This window comes from Ranitomeya variabilis, chromosome 4 (assembly GCF_051348905.1).
Source record: "Ranitomeya variabilis isolate aRanVar5 chromosome 4, aRanVar5.hap1, whole genome shotgun sequence".
Taxonomy (NCBI): Eukaryota; Metazoa; Chordata; class Amphibia; order Anura; family Dendrobatidae; genus Ranitomeya; species Ranitomeya variabilis.
Window position 1 is genome coordinate 93,500,527 of NC_135235.1, and position 21,699 is coordinate 93,522,225.

The 21,699-nt window shown below is 42.7% G+C and overlaps 1 long non-coding RNA gene across 1 annotated transcript; it reads left to right on the forward strand.

Moving 5' to 3' along the window:
* Nucleotides 1–7,558: 7,558 nt before the first annotated feature.
* On the forward strand, nt 7,559–11,869 carry LOC143768443 (uncharacterized). Its single transcript, XR_013213873.1, has 3 exons — nt 7,559–7,648; nt 11,021–11,387; nt 11,780–11,869. It is a non-coding gene; the product is annotated as an uncharacterized LOC143768443 (long non-coding RNA).
* The last annotated feature ends 9,830 nt before the right edge of the window (nt 11,870–21,699 follow it).

The following is a 21,699-nucleotide window of genomic DNA, read 5'->3' on the forward strand; positions in this document are numbered from 1 at the left end:
CTAACCGCTCCAGGAATGATGAGGTTAGTTACAAAAACCTTTATAGATGGATTGTCTCCAAAAGTGAAGGAAAAGCTTAAGGCCGCAACCCCTGATTGGAGAACCTTGGAAGACCCACACCTGGCTAGACAGAAAGCTGTAGGGATAGAAATGGACTTAAGAGAAAATTCTAAGCCAGTAAGAATTGCACAGGCTAATACTGGCTCTGCTAATCAAAAGTTTACTTGTCATTACTGTAAGAAGCCAGGACATTTCCAAAGGGAATGTAGGAAGAGAAAAGCAGATATAGATTCAGGAACCTTTGTACCCAAAAATAGGATAAATAACCCAGCGCCTGATCAAACAGACAGCTCAGAATGACTGAAGGTTATGCAGGTCTCTCTTCCTTCTAGAAGACCAATAATACAAGTTGAGGTTGAGGGTAAAAATGTACCTTTTCTGATAGATACGGGAGCAACATCCTCCATTTTAAATCAGGACTTTTTACCATATCCTGACAATATATCCTCAAAGGTTACATATGCAGAAGGGTATGATGGTAAAATTCAGGCGTTGCCCTTTACAAAACCTTTAAATGTGAGCTTTGGCCCTAAAACTTTTGTATCCAAATTTTTATTTGCTAAAGGTGCACCTACCTGCTTGTTGGGTACTGATGTCTTAAGAAAAATGCATGCAAACATCCATTTTAGAGAAGATGGCACAGTTATGCTGACCATCCCTGAAGATGCAGAAACTCTGGAACCATATGTTAGAATACAGGCAATGGAGGATTTTCCCGAAATTTACACTCAACAAGCAAAAATTGACTTGTCTCGGGTTCCTGACAGCCTATGTGCAAAAGGAGACACTGATGTAGGATTTTTATCAGTAGCTCCTATACTGTTAGAAACTGCCCCGGGAACCATTTTACCTCAGCTTAGGCAATACTCCATCAGCGCCCAGCAAGAACAGGCGATTTCTCAACAAATTCAGGATTATGTGTTACAAGGTGTTTTGGTAGAAATCAGGTCACCCGCCAATACACCCTTATATCCTGTTAAAAAGAAAGTGTCCTCCAAAGAAACTATGGTGAAATATCGCATGGTGCACGACTTACGGGAAATCAATAAGGTTTTGGCACCGGTCACCCCTGTGGTACCGAATCCTCATACCTTACTGTCTCAAATTCCCAGCACTGCTGCATATTTTACGGTAATTGACTTATCAAACGCATTTTTTTCTGTGCCACTACATAAGAACTGTTGGCATTTGTTTGCCTTTACATTCAAGGGTAAACAATTAGCATGGACAAGATTGCCACAAGGTATGGTACACTCACCAACTTTGTACTCTGAAGCAATGCAGACCGTGCTGAAAAATTTCACCCCAGAACCAGGAGTAGTCATTCTACAGTATGTAGATGATTTACTTATTTGTTGCCCTGATGAGCAGACGGCAGTTACCTCAACTGTTAATTTCTTAATTTTCCTAGCGCAAGAAGGCTGTAAAGTAAATAGACAGAAACTCCAGGCTTGTCAACAAACAGTCGTGTTTTTAGGTCACTGCATATCACAGGGCATCAGACACCTCACACCTCAACGTACGGAAGCCATACGTAACATGCTTGAACCCAGGAATCACAAACAGCTGCGTGCTTTCCTAGGTATTGTTTCACACTGTAGACAGTGGATCATACATGCAAGTCAACTCATGCAGCCTTTATATGACTGTATTGCCAACACACCATATTCACTCAGTGAAGAGGCTAAACAGTCATTTTCCTCTTTGAAAACAGCACTGGTATCAGCTCCGGCTTTGGGACTCCCAGACTACACTAAACCTTTTCAATTGATGGCAGCTGAGATATCCTCACATGCTACAGGGGTGCTCACACAAAAACATGGAAACAAACAGAGACCTGTGGCATACATATCAGCTCATCTGGACCCTGTAGCTAGAGCCGCACCTTCTTGTGTAAGAGTAGTAGCCGCAATTTCACTGTTATTAGATAAAGCTTCTGAGATTGTTCTTGATCAAACACTTCTAGTTCAGACCACTCATGATGTACATGGCATTCTTAACCAGGTCCAACCTAAACATATTTCAATGGCCAGACACCTCCGTCTCCAATGTTCCCTACTACTGCCGCCCAACATTTCCTTTGCCAGGATTCAGACTCTTAATCTCGCGTCTTTGCTCCCTTTAGAGTCTGAGGGGGGTACCATACCTGAGGAAACTGCACTCTCCAACTCCTTTGACCCATCAAAGTCAATGCATGATTGTGTACAATTAATGGAACAAGAGACTCAGGGCTTATGTAATGTACGTGACAAGCCACTCTGTAATGCTACATTTGAACTTTTCATAGATGGCAGTAGATATGCAGATATGAATGGACAATTTCATACAGGTTATGCGGTAGTAACTCAGCATGAAGTGCTGAAAGCAGAACCTCTCCCTGCTAATCAGTCTGCACAAGAAGCAGAACTTACGGCATTGGTTGAAGCTCTAAAAATAGCCAAAGATCAGACAGCAAACATATACACTGATTCTAGATATGCACATGGCATTATTTTCGATTTTGGCGTAATATGGAGAGCCAGAGGTTATATGACTGCTTCAGGCCAACCTGTTAAACATGCCTCCCTCATTAGACAGATTCTGGAGGCAGCACAAGAAACTAAAGAAATAGCGGTGATAAAGGTAGCTGCACATGTGAGACTCGACACCGAGGAAGCCAGGGGTAACGATAAAGCCGACAAGGCAGCAAAACAGGCAGCACGTAAACCCTTACATCATGCCCACACACTAGATAGCTCTGAAGATGATGAGGAGAGATTGAAGGAAGCTCAGAAACAGGTAGACGACGAAGAACGAGGGCAGTGGCAGAAAAAAGGGGCAGAAGATCAGCAAGGATTATGGAAAAAAAGGAACTTTGTTGTGTTTACCCAGAGCCTGGTACCCCGCAGTGGCAAGTGACCTCCACCTACCCACGCATGTGTCGGCAAATGGTATGACGCTCAAGGTAAAAGAAAGGTGGTTGGCTCCAGTCTTTGGTAATTTTGCTCGGAACATGTGTGCTGCATGCGCTATATGCCTGGCACACAATCCAGGTCAGACCATTAAAACCCCAACCAAGCATCATGTAAGACCACTGTATCCCTTTCAAAGACTCCAGATCGACTACATCCAACTTCCTAGGTACAATGGATACGAATATGTGCTTGTGTGTGTGGACATGTTCTCAGGGTGGCCAGAGGCTTATCCAGTTCGTAAAGCCTCAGCAAAAACTACTGCCATTAAAATAGCACATGAACTGATACCCCGTTACGGCATGCCTGAGGTGATCGAGTCAGATAGGGGTACCCATTTTACTGGGGAAATATTCCAGAATGTTATGAAAATGTTGGGAGTAGAAAACCAGTTTCACACTCCGTATCACCCACAGAGTTCAGGTAAAGTGGAAAGATTAAATGGAACAATAAAATTAAAAATCCAGAAGGCCATGGCAGAAACAGGAAAGCCTTGGACCGAGTGTCTACCACTTGCCCTGTATTCCATCCGAAACGCCCCAAGGGGGAAGGCTAAGCTGTCACCACATGAGATTCTTTTTGGTAAAGCAGCAAATTTGGGTTGTTATTTTCCACAACAACTGATGTTGAATACTGAGACTTTAACTGCTTATGTACAAGAATTACAAAAACGTTTAACTAAAGTGCATTCGCAAGTTTTTGCTTCCCTTCCAGATCCAGAAAATCTCGAAGGAGGCCACAAGTTGGAACCTGGTGATCAAATCTACGTGAAAAGACACACCAGAAAGACTCTGGAACCGAGGTTTGACAGACCTTTCCAAGTCCTGTTAACAACTCCGACAGCAGTCAAGCTTGAAGGAAAGGCATCATGGATACATGCAAGCCATTGCAAAAAAGCAGTATAAGACTCATGATATTGATGTTAATAATGTTAACACAGATGTGGGATAAATTAGTTAGAGCCACGGATTATCTAGATGACCAGATTTGGGATATATTGGACATATTAAATACTAGTATAGCTGTACAGAATCAGCTTATAATAGTCACTAACCAACATACCCTGGTATTGGATTACCTAACTGCCTCACAAGGGGGTATGTGTCAAATCATCGGACCCACCTGCTGTCATTATATAGACCCAAATAGTACTATGAGTATGAGATTTAAATTAGAAGACGTACAACGACTCAGGGATCAGTATGACAAAGACAATGACCAAAATAAGGATAGCTGGTGGTCAGATACCTTTTCTTTTCTTAACCCGGCCAATTGGTTCAGAGGGATCGGTGGGTGGGTTACCGGGATTATGCAAAGCCTAATACATACAGTTATGGTTATTGTAATTATATATGTATTATTCAAGGTTGTACTCAAGGGTATCTCGGTATGCACAAATAAATTTTGTGTAATGGATGCGAGAATATGAAGTTTTTTTTTTTTGTTGTTGTAATATCACAAAAAGAATGACTAAAATGATCGTCTATATGACAAGGTTTTGAATGGAATATGTCAAAGGGGGGATTGTGAAGAGCAGAACAAAAATGGTTACCTCAATGAACCACAAAAAAGAATTTGTGATAAATATTGACCTGTCCATTCAAGGACATTTTAGCTATAGTATGAAATCCTGTTCTTCTTGTCTGTGGAATTGCCTTTGTACTGTTTGTTGTGAAACTGCCGCCCACGAAACTGTTTTTTTCTTTCTTTCTTGTTTTGTCTCTTTGTTTAAACATGCAAAACTTGTATAACCACTGAACCTACCGATACAACTATATAAAGAAGGGATAGCACCTTGAAGGCAGGCGTGCTTCAGAGACTTCCCAGTGATACACTATACAAGACGTGTCTTGTGTATTATTTCTGGTGATTCCCCACTTCCAAAGGCTGCTCCGACTGAGTGTTATCCTGACACAGCTTTCATGCGTCTTAGCATGTTTGCCACCAACCAGTCTTTCACACTGCTTCTGGCACAATAATGTAAGCAGTTCTTCTTTGCTTGATTGCTTCTGACTATCCATCATCCCCTTGATTACATTCCAGAGGTTTTCAATGGGTTCAGGTCTGGAGATTGGGCTGCGCATGACAGGGTTTTGATGTGGTGGTTTTGCCAGAGCTGTATCTATCTATATATATAATTGTCTAAGGGTTTTTCCGTCTGTCTGTCTGTCTGTCTTTCTGTCTGTCTGTCTTTCTGTCTGTCTGTCTGTCCTGGAAATCCCGCGTCTCTGATTGGTCGAGGCCGCCAGGCCTCGACCAATCAGCGACGGGCACAGTATCGACGTAGATGTCATAATGGTTGCCATGGCGATGATGATGTCATAAAGGTTGCCTCGACCAATCAGCGACGGGCACAGTCTGCCGCGAATTCTGGAATCATCATTGTCCATATACTACGGGGACATGCATATTCTAAAATACCCGATGCATTAGAATTGGGCCACAATCTAGTATATATATATATATATATATATATATATATATATATATATATATATATATATATATATATATATATAGGTTTGCATTGGCGAATCTCGGCTGAGTCTCTGTGACAATCGCAGCATGCTGTGATTTTACACGCACGCCAAATACGGCTGAGAAAATAAACGCATATGTGAGCTGCCCCATAGATTAGCACTGGGCCAAGTGCTATGCAATGTTTTCTCACATAGCACTCGGATGTATTATACGGTAGTGTGACTCCGGCCTTAAACACATACTGGCCAATTACCCAGGAATGTCTGGGTGCTGTCAGAAAAATGGAGGATCCCTTCAATCCTGATAAAAAGGATGAAATTACTTTAGTGTCAGAGAAGTGCAGTGCCCCAGAGTCCTGGTCGTTGCAGTATTGTCGCTCCGCCGCTAAGGGGAGTGATGGTACGTCTGATGGCACTTAAGGAGTTCACCTGACCAGGTATCACAGTCACACACTACACTTCACACTCTGGCCACCAGGGGGAGCAAAGGGTTCTATGTATTAGGCCACTCCTCACACTCTGGTAAAACTGGGGGTTGGATAGGAAGTTAGGGAGAAGCTGACTGGGTTTTGCCCAGGTAACATCTAGTGGGAGGAGAGCATTAGTTGGTAAGATTCAGGGGGGTCCCTGTCAGGGGTGGGATCCTGACAGTGGCCTAGCAAAAGGACAGATTGTTACGGAGCCGTGCCTGCACCTCATTGCAGTGGCATCTAAAGAAAGGACACGAAGCGAAGTATATTGTGGAGAAGTGAGAAACGAGATCACAGCACAAAGGCGATAAAACCAGTAGGAGTCGTGCCCCGAGATCGGCAACATCCTTCTGAGGTGCGAAGCCGGCGGCCGAAACGCAGAGGAAGTAATAGACGCTACGCATTACTTTAAACTACGGCAGGGCAGTTAACTTTAGGTTGGCTGTCTCACCTTTTACACCTAATGAAAACAACGGAGGCAATTGTGGGAGAGGAGCGTCTCTAGGTTCCCTATAAAATAACTCCAGGCCTACCCCGTCATACGGGTGCGTCCTATCCATATCATCTGGGGGACGGAGAGAAAGAACAGAAACATACACGACAGTTGTGAGGACTATCCCGTGGTGCTCAGCAGGGAAGTACTACAACACCCAGGCGCTAGTAGGTAGGCTACTGATTTCTACCTGCAAAGGGAACTCTGGGTGTGCCTTCGGACCGGCCGGTCTCAGCCAGCCCTGTTAGCAGTGCTCTGGATTGCGGATGCTGAAGCCTTCAGTAAAGAGGTAAAGAGACTGCAACCCTGTGTCCTTGTCATTTACTGCGATCTACACCTTCACCTACATCTTTAATTGGGCGCCCCTTAGCAGGGCCCTGGACCGGGTCAGACCACCGTGACATCCCCAGAACCGAGAGACCCGGTACTGAGTACCCCGCTGCCCGTCTGGGGGCTGCTCCAGAAGCCTCTCAGAGAGCAAAGCTCCCTGACTGTTTTCTGCGTGTGGCACTGAAATACTGTATTTTCAGATATATGAATCCAGAAGCAAACTCAGGAGTCATGGTAAGAATTTGGAAATGTTGGCAAGTATTTGTATAAAAACCTAATTTTTGCATCAGGCCTACGATACATCATTTCTATGAGACATTTTGAGACTTTTATGACTACCGGAGGAGCTTAGTTGAGTGCACCTACCTACTAGCGTCCAAAATTTTTGTCACTGCAGATGTGAAGCTAAAATTTTTAAAATGTTCAAATAAGAAAGTACAAATCCAATAAAATGTAAGAAAAGGAACAGACATGATCTCAAAGTGATGGCTCATTTTGTTTTATTTTTTATTTGGGTGTTAGATCAGATGTCATGTAAAATCATTCCCAAAAAGGAGAAATCTTAAGAGGTTAACAAAATTTAAATGACCTTTTAGTCTATATAATTATTAGATTAACGCTCCATGAGTAGTGACATTTGAGAGAATGCATTCTGACTAGCAATAATAATAATTATAATAATAATCATTTAATTGTAGATATGGGGGAGGGGTCACTCCTGTTTATATAAGACGAATTGAAAGAATAAATAGGTCATGGCCAAATCATTGGTTTGAGACTTTCACAGGCAGTCACCACATTAACCAGCCATGTTACGCTGCATTACTTTCCTCGCTCTTCTGGTTTTTACATGGACTCAACAAGGTATGAAAACATAACATTTATTCATTGTAATATTAGAAGGATATTCCCAAAATTGTACGTTATCTTTTATCTATAGAGAGACTGATCTCTGGGAGTCTGACCATTGATGACCACTAGTGATCCTGAGAAGTGGGCATTGGAACCAGAACTGTTTTGGATGGGTCAGAGGTGCGCTTGCTTGATTTCCACTCTGCTCACAGTCTATAGTACAGCCGGAGAAAGCCAAGTGCTGTACACGACTTTCCAGCAAGCAATGAATGGAGCAGAGGTTGATTATGTGCAGCTTCCAACCATTTAAGAAGGGGCTCTGCAGAGCACAGCTCCAGCTTCCAGAATCACATTCTCAGGATCACTGGGAATTCCAGCTGTCAGAACCTCAGTGATCATTAAGTTATGTATTGTGACTTTGGTGATAACCATTTAATGATATATAATATTAATGCTATGGTGTAAGTTAGAAACAAATCATTTAATAATGTGTCATGCTGAAAAGCTAAAAGCAATTCAGGAGAATATTATGGCAAAACAATAAAATTACAAACCCCAAATCATCTCATGCAAAAAATAAGTGATGTACGTAGCACACACAGGTATACAGTACTGGGGGGATGGGGGGTGAAGGGTATTTAACAATCCTAACTTAATGCATTTAACCCCTTCAAGCCGCGGCCCTTTTTCGTTTTTGCGTTTTCGTTTTTCGCTCCCCTCCATCCCAGAACTATAACTTTTTTAATTTTACATCAATATGGCCATGTGAGAGCTTATTTTTTGTGGGATGAGTAGTACTTTTGAACGACACCATTGGTTTTACCATGTCTTGTACTAGAAAAATAAATTCCAAGTGTGGTGAAATTGCAAAAAAAGTGCAATCCAACCCTTGTTTTTTGTTTGGCTTTTTTTCTACCTTCTCTAAATGCTAAAACTGCCCTGATATTATGATTCTCCAGGTCATTATGAGTTTATAAATGTGAAGGAACAGATGATTGGCCTCTTTGGGAGACCAAAACATCCTACACCGTGGAGACACCATCACGTGTTTCTCAACGCAGTGATCCAGAACACTGCCCCCATCCCTTATGGGAAATATGCAAATGCATGTAGGATAGCTGCGGAGACACCATCACGTGTTTCTCAACGCAAGCAGTGAATAGCCAGATCTTTCCCCGGGAAGGAACAACCATGGGAAGGGCAGCATCCAATAAAGGAAAACAAGGCCAATCATCTGTTCCTTCACAGCCTTTTACTAGGCACTGCTCCTAATAGCCAGATTCCTACTCCACACTGATGAGGGGCAAACACCCCGAAACAGCTGTCTGTGGATGGATACCATGCTTGGCATAGGTGGTTTTCCTGTATTGGATGTTTTCCTTTATTGGATGCTGCCCTTCCCGTGGTTGTTCCTTCCCGGGGAAAGGTCCGACTATTCACTGCTTGCGTTGAGAAACACGTGATGGTGTCTCCGCAGCTATCCTACATGCATTATGAGTTTATACACACCAAACATGTCTAGGTTATTTTTTATCTAAGTGGTGAAAAAAAATTCAAAACTTTGCTTAAAAAAAAAAAAAATTCCAATACCCGTAGCGTCTCCATTTTTCATGATCTGGGGTCATATGAGGGCTTATTTTTTGTGAGCCGAGCTGAAATTTTTAATTATAACACTTTTGTGCAGATACGTTCTTTTGATCGCCCGTTATTGCATTTTAATGCAATGTCGAGGCGACCAAAATAACGTAATTCTGGCGTTTCAAATTTTTTTCTTGTTTTCTTGCTACGCTGTTTAGCAATCATGTTATTGCATATTTTTTATTGATAGATCGGGCGATTCTGAACACGGCGATACCAAATATGTGTAGGTTTAATTTTTTTTTATTGTTTTATTTAGGATGGGGCGAAAGGGGGGTGATTTAAACTTTTAAATTTTTCTTATTTTTTTCACATTTTTAAAAACATTTTTTTTAACTTGTGCCATGCTTCAATAGCCTCCATGGGAGGCTAGAAGCTGGCACAACTCGATCGGCTCAGCTACCTAACAGCGATCATCAGATCGCTGCTATGTAGCTGAAATGCAGGTGTGCTATGAGCGCCAACCACAGGGGGGCGCTCACAGCAGGCCGGAATCAGTAACCATAGAGACCTCTATGGTTACCATCCTGATGCATCGCCGACCCCGATCACATGACGAGGGTCGGCGATGCGCTCATTTCCGTCCGCGTGGCTGGAAGCGGTAGTTAAATGCCGCTGTCAGCGTTTGACAGCGGCATTTAACAGGTTAATAGCGGCGAGTGAATCTCGATTTCACCCACCGCTATTGTGCTCACATGTCAGCTGTACAAAACAGCTGACATGTCGCGAGTTTGATGTGGGCTCACCGCTGGAGCCCACATCAAAGGGGGAGACACGACATGCGCTGTAATAGTACGGCGCATGTCGTGAAGGGGTTAAAAACTCCCTTAGAAAAACGGAATGTACATTCAGAACCACTAGATACATTTCAAAAGTATACGCTTTTTTCATGCGTTGGTCTGTAGAATTCTATGGATGCAAAAGGCAAAAGCATTGGCCCTTTTTTCCGGCAATTCCATGGGTTCTATGCATATTGTGTGAGCAGAGTTTTTGTGTCTTGTGGACACCATCAAAATCAACCAAAGTTCAAGGGTGTTATAATCTAATGTACTTTGGGCATAATAGGATGGATTCATGTAACAGAAGGATATCAGATTATTGCAGAATATTAAATTCCAGAAGGTCCAAAGCTAGGTCCTACTAAAATCAACTTCTAGGCTGACCATAGACTTTATGAATGCTGGGTATAGGGAGAGACAGGAGCTGCTGGGTCAGGAGGCTGATATTTCACTAGGGTGGACACTAATATACTAGCCCGTTACAAGGGAAATCAGCCAAAAAAAAAAAGAATGTATTGATTTGCTAATATGCCCACCCAAGGACTTTCTAGGAGGCCCACTCTATAAAATAATTAAATAAATAAATATAAAATATAGGAAAAATAAAATATAAAAAAAGACAATGTTAGACTAAATGCTTCCAACCCCACCCCCATAAAAAATGTATTCAATGTATAAACATAATTTAAAATATTTTTTTTTCTTTGGTGGTAAAATTTCCTATTTTTCTTTATATTTTGCCTCTATATTGGGAAAAAAACTGAATATAAAAATGACAAAAGACGTAAGCCCCATGTGTTGCAAAAAAAAGTGGCAAAGATCATTCGAATATTCGAAAGAGGAAAAATGTAATGAGTTGTTAAAAGTGATGCACGATGAAATCTGAAAATGTGACTGGTCAGGAAAGGGGGTAAATGGCCCGGTCATGAACTGGTTAATAATATTCATCCACAATTTTTTTCTCCAGGTGATTCCACTACATGTCAAAGCAAGTGCAAGTCCAAGGACCATGGCGAACTCTATTCTCTCATGGACAAAACTGAAGCTGCTTTAAACAACATGCTTCAGTCAGACAAGTATAAAAAAATTCTTCACGAAATGACCGAAAAAATGAAGACCAAAATATGTGATCTCAACCTTGATTCTACAACAATATCTGCGATAATAACCACTGTTGAAGGCGTGCTTAAAAAATTTCAGGATGGATCAATAAATGAGACACTCATTAAAAGCATTTTGGATAATGATCCAATGAAACTGGTAGATAAATACATAGAGCATTTGCCAAATAAAAAGAATATGAATAATCAATACTAGGCAAATGCATGATGAAGGTAAGAAATGATCAGAAGTGCAAATTATAAGAATACCACGTAGTCAACTGTCACCAGGAGGGACATTTTATTTTGACATGGAGTCCCCTCTGTATAATCAACTACAATCAAATTACATTAAAAATATTATTAGTTATTAAAGGTAAAATACTGATGACCGATCTATAGGTCGCCAGGCACCGGATATCTGCCCGGCAGCGGCTGGATATAGGCAGTGTACACTGCAGTGCCGCATATTGTTTAGTGGCCACTGTAAGGTACTGCAGTTACACTTCCTACAATTAACATTATTAGTTTATAATCAGGGGACACAATTATGCCAAAAGGAAGTGGTAAAAAATGATGTTTCACAATAGAAAATATTTAAAATAACAATCATATTTTCTTTTCAGTACTGGGAATCCTAGAAGACGACAAATCCCCAGAAACTACATGTCAGCCTAGTATATATGCTGGTTCATTGGCAATAAAGAGCATTAAGCAATTTCATTTGTGTAATAATTTATTTTCCAACCATTGTGATTACAGTTTTCTCTGATACACAAGACGTGTTCTGGATTACAGATATCTAATCAATATTCATGCTTCAAGGTTTTCATTATACCCGTGTCTTGTCAGCAGCCATATCAAATATCTAATATATAGAGCTGAATGTGTATGTGTGTATGTGTGTATGTATGTGTGTACGTGTGTATGTCCGGGATTGGCATCTGCACCGTCGCAGCTACAGCCACAACATTTTGCACAGTCACACGTCTGGACCCTGAGAGCGTCATAGGCTATGTTGTGAGGCAAAATTTTAACCCTGTGCGTTCCAATTCACCAAACAATTTTGCCCCTATCTACATAATGGGGAAAAAGTGAAAGGAAAAGTGTTGGAGGCAAATTGATAGCTGCCAGATGTGAACAAGGGGGACTTAAAGAATGAGAGCGATGGCGCCAAAGAGTATATACCGTACAGTTGCTAAGGTGGGGCCCCGACATGGGATACTCACCACACACGGGGATATGAACACACACACAAAATGCCCCACACACTACCATGTGCTTGAACACATATATCACCCTCAGCACACATTTCACCACACATACACCAACCTCGCCACATAAAAGTCGAAAAACAAAAGTCGCCGCTCAAAACTCGCCACGCGCAAAACTCGCCACATGCAAAACTAGGCTCACGCAAAACTCGCCACACGAGTTTGGTATTATCCTTCAAGAATAAAAATCTGATTAATAAGCAGACAAACTACAAGAGCAACAACTGTACCATGTAGGAAATACGGCAGCTGTCAGTCACATGACCTGTCTATTATGTGTATGTGTGAGCTAATATATACTGCCAGGGGGAGGGCTTCCTGTTGGCTGGGGATTTATCAAGCTGCCAATTTAGCTTACAAATACTGAGGTAAAAATACTGAGCAAATAACATGTGAATAAGGTCTAATACAGGAGGAGATGAGGAGATGACATACAGGTATATACTATATACAGGAGGAGATTACACACATGTATATACTATATACAGGAGAGATGACACACAGGTATATACTATATACAGGAGAGATGACACACAGGTTTATACTATATACAGGAGGAGATTACACACAGGTATATACTATATACAGGGGAGATGACACACAGGTATATACTATATACAGTAGGAGGTGACACACTGGTATATACAATATACAGGGGAGATGACATACAGGTACATACTATATACAGGGGAGATGACACACAGGTATATACTATATACAGGGGAGATGACACACAGGTATACATTATATACACTACATTACATGTAGTGCTTTGGGGCGGCGGACAGATAGAGCAGTTCCTTTTTTGTTCCCTTTCTTGTACTGTCGTGGTATCTCCATTATTCTGTTTTTGCTTTATGTCCTACATTTTAATAATAAAATTTTGTATATTTGTACTCTAGGCTCCCTGTTTCTCCTTTTTATATAATGTTGTTGGAGCAATGATATAAGCGCCCGGGTTATTATTAATCATCACACTTGTGTTTCTTTGTTCCCGGGTTTGGCTCATTATGGTTTCATTTCTTTTGATATTACTAATTGTTTCTGTGTGGTTCACAGCTTCCTTTGTTATTAACATGGACTTTCGTGCACGCGATCGCACCTGGCGTGCACAACTTAATGAGGTACTTCATGACAATGCTGAAGGGGACACCAACGGGTCTTCCCCTTGAGAAAGCAGCGTCCGAGCGCTGCGAAACGTGCGTTGGGGCTCCTCCACCGGTGGGACCCTCTTCTATCCGCCTCCCTTAAATCTTGGTAAGCATGGCACTTCTATTTATCACTGCGGTGTGGCGGACTTTTATATAAATACACAGGGCACTGGCCCTTAGACTGTCTTCCTATATAGCCATACAGCAGTGCTTTTATACCATGCGCTTTGTGCCTCCTATTCTCTTAGCACCCTAGGGCATTGGCCCTTAGACTGGTTTCCTATATAGCCACACAGCAAGTGCTTCTACACCATGCGCTTTGTGCCTCCCATTTTTCTTAGCACTTTATATGATACTGGCACTTACCATTTTCCATCTTGTATTTGTGCCTATTTATAGTTATTACATGTAGTGCTTTGGGGCGGCGGACAGATAGAGCAGTTCCTTTTTTGTTCCCTTTCTTGTACTGTCGTGGTATCTCCATTATTCTGTTTTTGCTTTATGTCCTACATTTTAATAATAAAATTTTGTATATTTGTACTCTAGGCTCCCTGTTTCTCCTTTTTATATAATGTTGTTGGAGCAATGATATAAGCGCCCGGGTTATTATTAATCATCACACTTGTGTTTCTTTGTTCCCGGGTTTGGCTCATTATGGTTTCATTTCTTTTGATAATACATTATATACAGTAGGAGATGATACACAGGTACTGTATATACTATATACAGGAGGAGATGACATACAGGTACATACTATATACAGGAGGAGATGACACACAGGTATATACTATATACAGGGGAGATGACACACGTATATACTATATAAAGGAGGAGATGACACACAGATATATACTATATACAGGAGCAGATGACACAGGTATATACTATATACAGGAGGAGATGACACACAGATATATATTATATACAGGAGGAGATGACACACAGGTATATACTATATACAGGAGGAGATCACACACAGGTATATATTATATACAGGAGGAGATGACATACAGGTACATACTATATACAGGAGTAGATGACACACAGGTATATACTATGTACAGGAGCAGATGACACAGGTATATACTATATACAGGAGGAGATAACTTACAGGTATATACTATATACAGGAGGAGATGACACACGTATATACTATATACAGGAGGAGATGACATACAGGTATATACTATATACAGGAGATGACATACAGGTGTATACTATATATAAGGGAGATGACAAACATGTATATACTGAGGGGAAAATGAGAGGTGTGAGGTGAAAATGAAAAGGTGTGAGTGCAAAATGAGAGGAGTGAGGAAAAATAGTGGAGTGATCGGAAAATGACAGATGTGAGGTCGAAATGACAAGTGTTAGGGGGAATGAGAGGAGTGAGGGGGGAATGAGCGGTGTAAGGGAGAAAATGAGAGATGTGAGGGGGAAAATGAGAGGCGTGATGGGAAATTAAGAGAAGTGAGGTGCTATAATTAACCAAAGATATTTACTATGCCCAGGCAATGCCAGGCTCTTCAGCTAGTATACAATAAAAATCACAAACTTGTGGAGGATCCCTAGCCTAAGTTAGCTGACAATATACTTAATATCATCAAAATGTCTATGAATATTTGGTAATACAGAAAATATTTCTATATTTATGCCCAGATTTGTACCTGGCTGGATAGGGTTGGCCTAAGCAGCAATTATCAAAGGAGCTCTAACACCATGTGGCCACCGCCTACACTTACAGCAGCAACACATTGAGGTTATGAAAAAATGTTAAAGCACCACTTCAGCTTTATGTTTATAGTTCTGGAGTGGTACTTCTAATCTAAAGTCCCTGACCATAGTCTCATGCTTACCTGCCTCTGTCTTCTCTTTCTATTGCTGCCACTCCCATGGATCAGCAGCAGTTTGTTACCTGCCAAATAACTCCAGTGTTTGTTGAAGAGAGCCATAAGTCATTTTTCAATGCAAGATTATGAGAGCTTCACTCTGGCTCTCATAGACTTGCATTGAGAACTTGTGACAGTTACTTCTGGATTCCAGACAGTCTGAAGTTGCGGTCACAAGATGCTGGTGCGGGACCAGATTGATGCCAATTGAACGTGAAGACAGCAGCTGGTAAGTATATGATTACGGTCAAGGACCTTAGATTAGAAGCACCATCTCCACTCTAGATATACAGAGCTATAGGGGACTTAGCCCCTATACACATCACATTAGCACTGTTCAAAATGTGGCACAATAGCTGCGAAAATTACTTTTAATTGAGGAGGATTTTTAAATGAGGAGGTTTTGTTGGATCCTTGTCTTGGTCAAGTGCTTAGTGCACCATTTCTCCCCCTCATATTACATTTTGGGGATTTCTCCCATTTGTGATTTACAGTGCTTGGCTTTATACAGGAGGATACATTTTATATATATGGCTCCTGGCTTCATTTAATCTGCCATCTCCCCTCTCTGAGGAGTGTATCAGTGTAGAGAGCAAGGGCTACAGAAAGTAGCTAGAGAGAAGAACACGTCCTCCCACACTGTGAGCAAAGATGAGGCCCAGGCAGTGTCAGTGCAAATGAGCTCAGGTTGATCACATGTAAAGGAATTCATCAAAATGAAAATTAAAGGGGTATAACTGTGAAGCAGATTCTCCTGGGAAATTCAATAGCCTTCAGATATGCTTCTGATAAAAGATATTGTATGGGGATATATTGATCCATCAGCAGGGCCGGACTGGCCATCGGGCAGTTCTGGCAAATGCCAGAAGGGCCGGTGCCAGTAGTGGGCCGCTGCGCGCCGACTCACCCCCCCATCAGCGCCGCCTCATTCAACTATACCGGCATCTATGATGCCGGTACAATTGAATGCAATGATGGAGTCTGCTGACGCTCACTCTCCCATCATTCCCCGCTCTGCCTCTGACACTGCGTGTTAGAACCAACAAAAATTAACAAAAAATTGAGGGAAAGTCACAGGTAATGTCTCTGTGATTAATAGGGGATGAAAAAACAGTGGGAAAAAATGTACAGTTCATTCTACAAGTTTTAGTCTAGATATCTAGCTGGTAACTGACCTTTGTTGTTCCTTTGAGAGCGTCGTACCAGAGCGAATTCCTCCATAGGGCCAGGATATATCTCTGCAGGGTCAGTTCTGAGATTAGTTGTTCTTGCAAGGGACAACTCTTGATTAGGAGTTGTATGTCTTTGTCCACAGGTATTTGACTTTTTTGGCTATGCACTAGTATAAATTATATATATATATATTGTTCTGTCAGTTGATCTATTTTTACTATATACTATTTTCTGACTTGAACGTCCCGCCCTTCTCCATGCTGTGATTTTAATTACATCTCAACACAGTTGGTTCTGAGCCTCCTATATAAGTAGGCTTTATCATGTTATTATTAGCCATAGGTAAGTGTTCACATTAGGCAGTCAGCTCAGATACCATAGGTAAGTGTTCACACCAGGCAGTCAGTGTAGTTACCCATTCGATCTGAGATTACCTTGACGTTTTGGTGAATGGGCTCACAATGTTTGGCCAAATCTTGTGCTAAAAATCTCATGTGTTTTTTCATAAAGTTCATAAGCCATTATGCTATTCACATTCCACATATTTCACATTTCCTTATTTTTAGCACAGATGAGCGCGGCCATTGATCTATTTTGTATTTGACTTTTTTTGGCTATGCACTAGTATAAATTATATATATATATATTGTTCTGTCAGTTGATCTATTTTTACTATATACTATTTTCTGACTTGAACGTCCCGCCCTTCTCCATGCTGTGATTTTAATTACATCTCAACCAGGGGCGGACCTACCGCCGGTTCAACCGGTGCAGCCGCACCGGGGCCCGGAGGTGGAGGGGGGCCCTTGCAGGCAGGGACATACAGGGGCCCGGCTTTGTGCTGCTGCAGTAGATCGGTGCACGGGTGCAGGCCCCGCACTGTATTAGCAGTGTACAAGTGCCGGCCGGCATCCTCCTATTGCAGACACAGCAGGAGCCTGTGTGTCTGCTGATCTGACGTCACCTGCGCGCCGGAGAGGAGAGATGAAGTTAGTAGAAAGCCATGGGGTCCCGGGCAGGAGGTATGTGACGGGCTTCATCTCACTCCTGCTTTCTTATCTGCTTTCTGTAGAGGATCTCTCTGTACTGTGAGATTTATTGCACCACCTTAAGTTTACATACAGATAAGGTCTCGGCTCCAGCGTCACCCGATCTGCATGTAAGCTGAAGCTGCAGCAATAAAGGTACCGTCACATTAAGCGACGCTGCAGCGATAGCGACAACGATGTCGATCGCTGCAGCGTCGCTGTTTGATCGCTGGAGAGCTGTCACACAGACCGCTCTCCAGCGACCAACGATGCCGAGGTCCCGGGTAACCAGGGTAAACATCGGGTTGCTAAGCGCAGGGCCGCGCTTAGTAACCCGATGTTTACCCTGGTTACCAGCGTAAAAGTAAAAAAAACAAACAGTACATGCTCACCTGCGCGTCTCCCAGCGTCTGCTTCCTGACACTGACTGAGCTCCGGCCCTAACAGCACAGCGGTGACGTCACCGCTGTGCTTTCACTTTCTCTTTAGGGCCGGATCTCAGTCAGAGCAGGAAGCAGACGCTGGGAGACGCGCAGGTGAGCATGTACTGTTTGTTTTTTTTACTTTTACGCTGGTAACCAGGGTAAACATCGGGTTACTAAGCGCGGCCCTGCGCTTAGTAACCCGATGTTTACCCTGGTTACCAGTGTAAAACATCGCTGGTATCGTTGCTTTTGGTGTCAAACACAACGATACACGGCGATCGGACGACCAAATAAAGTTCTGGACTTTATTCAGCGACCAGCGACATCACAGCAGGATCCTGATCGCTGCTGCGTGTCAAACTAAACGATATCGCTAGCGAGGACGCTGCAACGTCACGGATCGCTAGCGATATCGTTTAGTGTGACGGTACCTTTAGTCACAGTGATCCTCACCCTGCACTGTGTGACCCTGAGCCCGGCTCCAGGACATCCCACATTATATATCAGATATATATTTGTACTATGTGCACATATATAGTGTTATATGCACTGAGCACTGACCAGGCTGCAGGAACTCACATTATAATATAGTATATTATAATGTGAGTTCCTGCAGCCTGGTCAGTGCTCAGTGTATATAACACTATATATGTGCACATAGTACAGTGCACAGTATATACAGTATGGAGCCTCATGTGCAGTCATTATACAGTATGGAGCATCATGTGCGGTCATTATACAGTATGGAGCATCATGTGCGGTCATTATACAGTATGGAGCATCATGTATGGCCATTATACAGTATGGAGCATCATGTGCGGCCATTATACAGTATGGAGCATCATGTGCGGTCATTATACAGTATGGAGCATCATGTGCGGTCATTATACAGTATGGAGCATCATGTGTGGCCATTATACAGTATGGAGCATCATGTGCGGTCATTAGGGTTGAGCGAAACGGGTCGTTCATTTTCAAAAGTCGCCGACTTTTGGCTAAGTCGGCGTCTCATGAAACCCGATCCGACCCCTGTACTTGTCGGCCATGCGGTACGCGACTTTCGCGCCAAAGTCGCGTTTCAATGACGCGAAAAGCGCCATTTCTCAGCCAATGAAGGTGAACGCAGAGTGTGGGCAGCGTGATGACATAGGTCCTGGTCCCCACCATCTTAGAGAAGGGCATTGCAGTGATTGGCTTGCTGTCTGCGGCGTCACAGGGGCTATAAAGGGGCGTTCCCGCCGACCGCCATCTCACTGCTGCTGATCTGAGCTTAGGGAGAGGTTGCTGCCGCTTCGTCAGAAGCAGGGAGAGCGTTAGGCAGGGTCCACTAACCACCAAACCGCTTGTGCTGTAGCGATTTCCACTGTCCAACACCACCTTCGGTGTGCAGGGACAGTGGAAGCTAATTTTTTTTTTTTTCTCTCAGCGCTGTAGCTCATTGGGCTGCCCTAGAAGGCTCCCTGATAGCTGTATTGCTGTGTGTACGCCACTGTGGAAACCAACTGCTTTTTTCAAAGCACATATCCTCTTGTTCCTTCCTTTCTGCACAGCTATCTTTTTTGTTTGTCCACACTTTTTATTTAATTTGTGCATCAGTCCACTCCTATTGCTGCCTGCCATACCTGGCTGAGATTACTGCAGGGAGAAAGTAATCGTAGGACAGTCCCTGTTTTTTTTTTTTTTGTGGGAGATTAAGATTGGCATTTCTGCTAGAGTGCCATCCCTGTGTGTGCCATCTCTCACTGAGTGGGCCATAGAAAGCCTATTTATTTTTTTCCTTGATTTGGGTTTTAAAATCTACCTTAACAAAAAAACACTACATCAATCAGTGGGAGAAAAATATTGGCCTCAGTCAGGGCTTGTGTGCCACTCCTGTGTGTGCCATCTCTCACTCAGTGGGCCATAGAAAGCCTTTTTTTATTTTTTATTTTATTATTTGGTTTCTAAAGTCTCCCTGAAAAAACAAACAAACAAACAAACAGTGGGAGATTAATATTGCCCTTTCAGCTTGTGTGCCAGTCTTGACTCCTGGGTGTGCCACCTCTCTCTCTCAAATTGTGGGCCATAGAAAGCCTATTTATTTTTTTGCTTGATTTGGGTTCGAAAATCTACCTTAAAAAAAAACACTACATCAATCAGTGGGAGAAAAATATTGGCCTCAGTCAGGGCTTGTGTGCCACTCCTGTGTGTGCCATCTCTCACTCAGTGGGCCATAGAAAGCCTATTTATTTTTTTGCTTGATTTGGGTTCTAAAATCTACCTTAAAAATAAACACTACATCAATCAGTGGGAGAAAAATATTGGCCTCAGTCAGGGCTTGTGTGCCACTCCTGTGTGTGCCATCTCTCACTCAGTGGGCCATAGAAAGCCTTTTTTTTTTTTTTTTTTTTTATTATTTGGTTTCTAAATTGTCCCTGAAAAAAACATTTTATCTTATTTGGTTTCTAAAGTCTCCCTGAGAAAAAAAAAAAAAAAAATAGGTGGGAGATTAATATTGACATTTGTGCTTGAGTGACAGTCCTGCGTGTGTGTCATCTCTGTGATTTGGTGCCACAGAAAACAGTGTGTAACATTGTGCCTGATTTTCCTTGTGGTCTCACCAACCTGTTAAGGGATATTGAAATCATACTGAAGTTATAGCTCACCGTGTAAGTTGTTTGACAGCAACAAATAAAGTTAATTTGGTTAAGTTTTTCAAACAATGAGGAAGTCTGGTGCAAGAGGTCGTGGCCGTGGGCGTTCATTGTCAGCTGGTAATGATGGTAGTGGTAGTGGAGCATCAGGTGGTCGTGGGGATAAAAATATTCCACCTAAGTCTGGAGCTGTGGAGGCTGTTTCGTCGTCTGGCTACACAAGGCCTCGAAAGCTTTCTTTTCTGGGATTAGGAAAACCGATTTTAAAGCCGGAGCAGCAACAGCAAGTTTTGGCTTACATTGCAGACTCAGCCTCTAGCTCTTTTGCCTCTTCTTCTGAAACTGGTAAATGTAAAAGCAGCGCGTCGCTTGTGGATGTTCACGGTCAGGGACAAGTCGCTTCCTTGTCCTCCTCAGCAAAAACAACAACAAGAGAGAAGGATGCAGCAGGCGACACAACGGGTTACTCCATGGAGCTCTTTACACATACCGTCCCTGGCTTACAAAGTGAAACACTTAACAGGCCATGCTAATTACAAGTAGATTCTGACATGGAGTGCACTGATGCACAGCCACAGCCAGAGTACTATGCTGCTCCTTTGACTGAGACCACAACATTGCCCTCTCAGGGTACTGATCCGCAATCAGACCCTGATGAGACTATGTTGCCCCGCCACGAACGCTATACCACCGACCGACACAGTGACACAGACGAAGTTGCACACGAGCTCGAAGAGGAGGTAATAGATGACCCAGTTGTTGACCCCGATTGGCAGCCATTGGGGGAACAGGGTGCAGGCAGCAGTAGTTCAGAAGCGGAGGTGGAGGAGGGGCCGCAGCAGGCATCAACATCGCAACAGGTTCCATCTGCCGGGCCCGTATCTGGTCCAAAACGTGTGTCAAAGCCAAAACCTGTTGGAGGACAGCGTGGCCATCCGGTTAAAGCTCAGTCTGCAATCCCTGAAAAGGGATC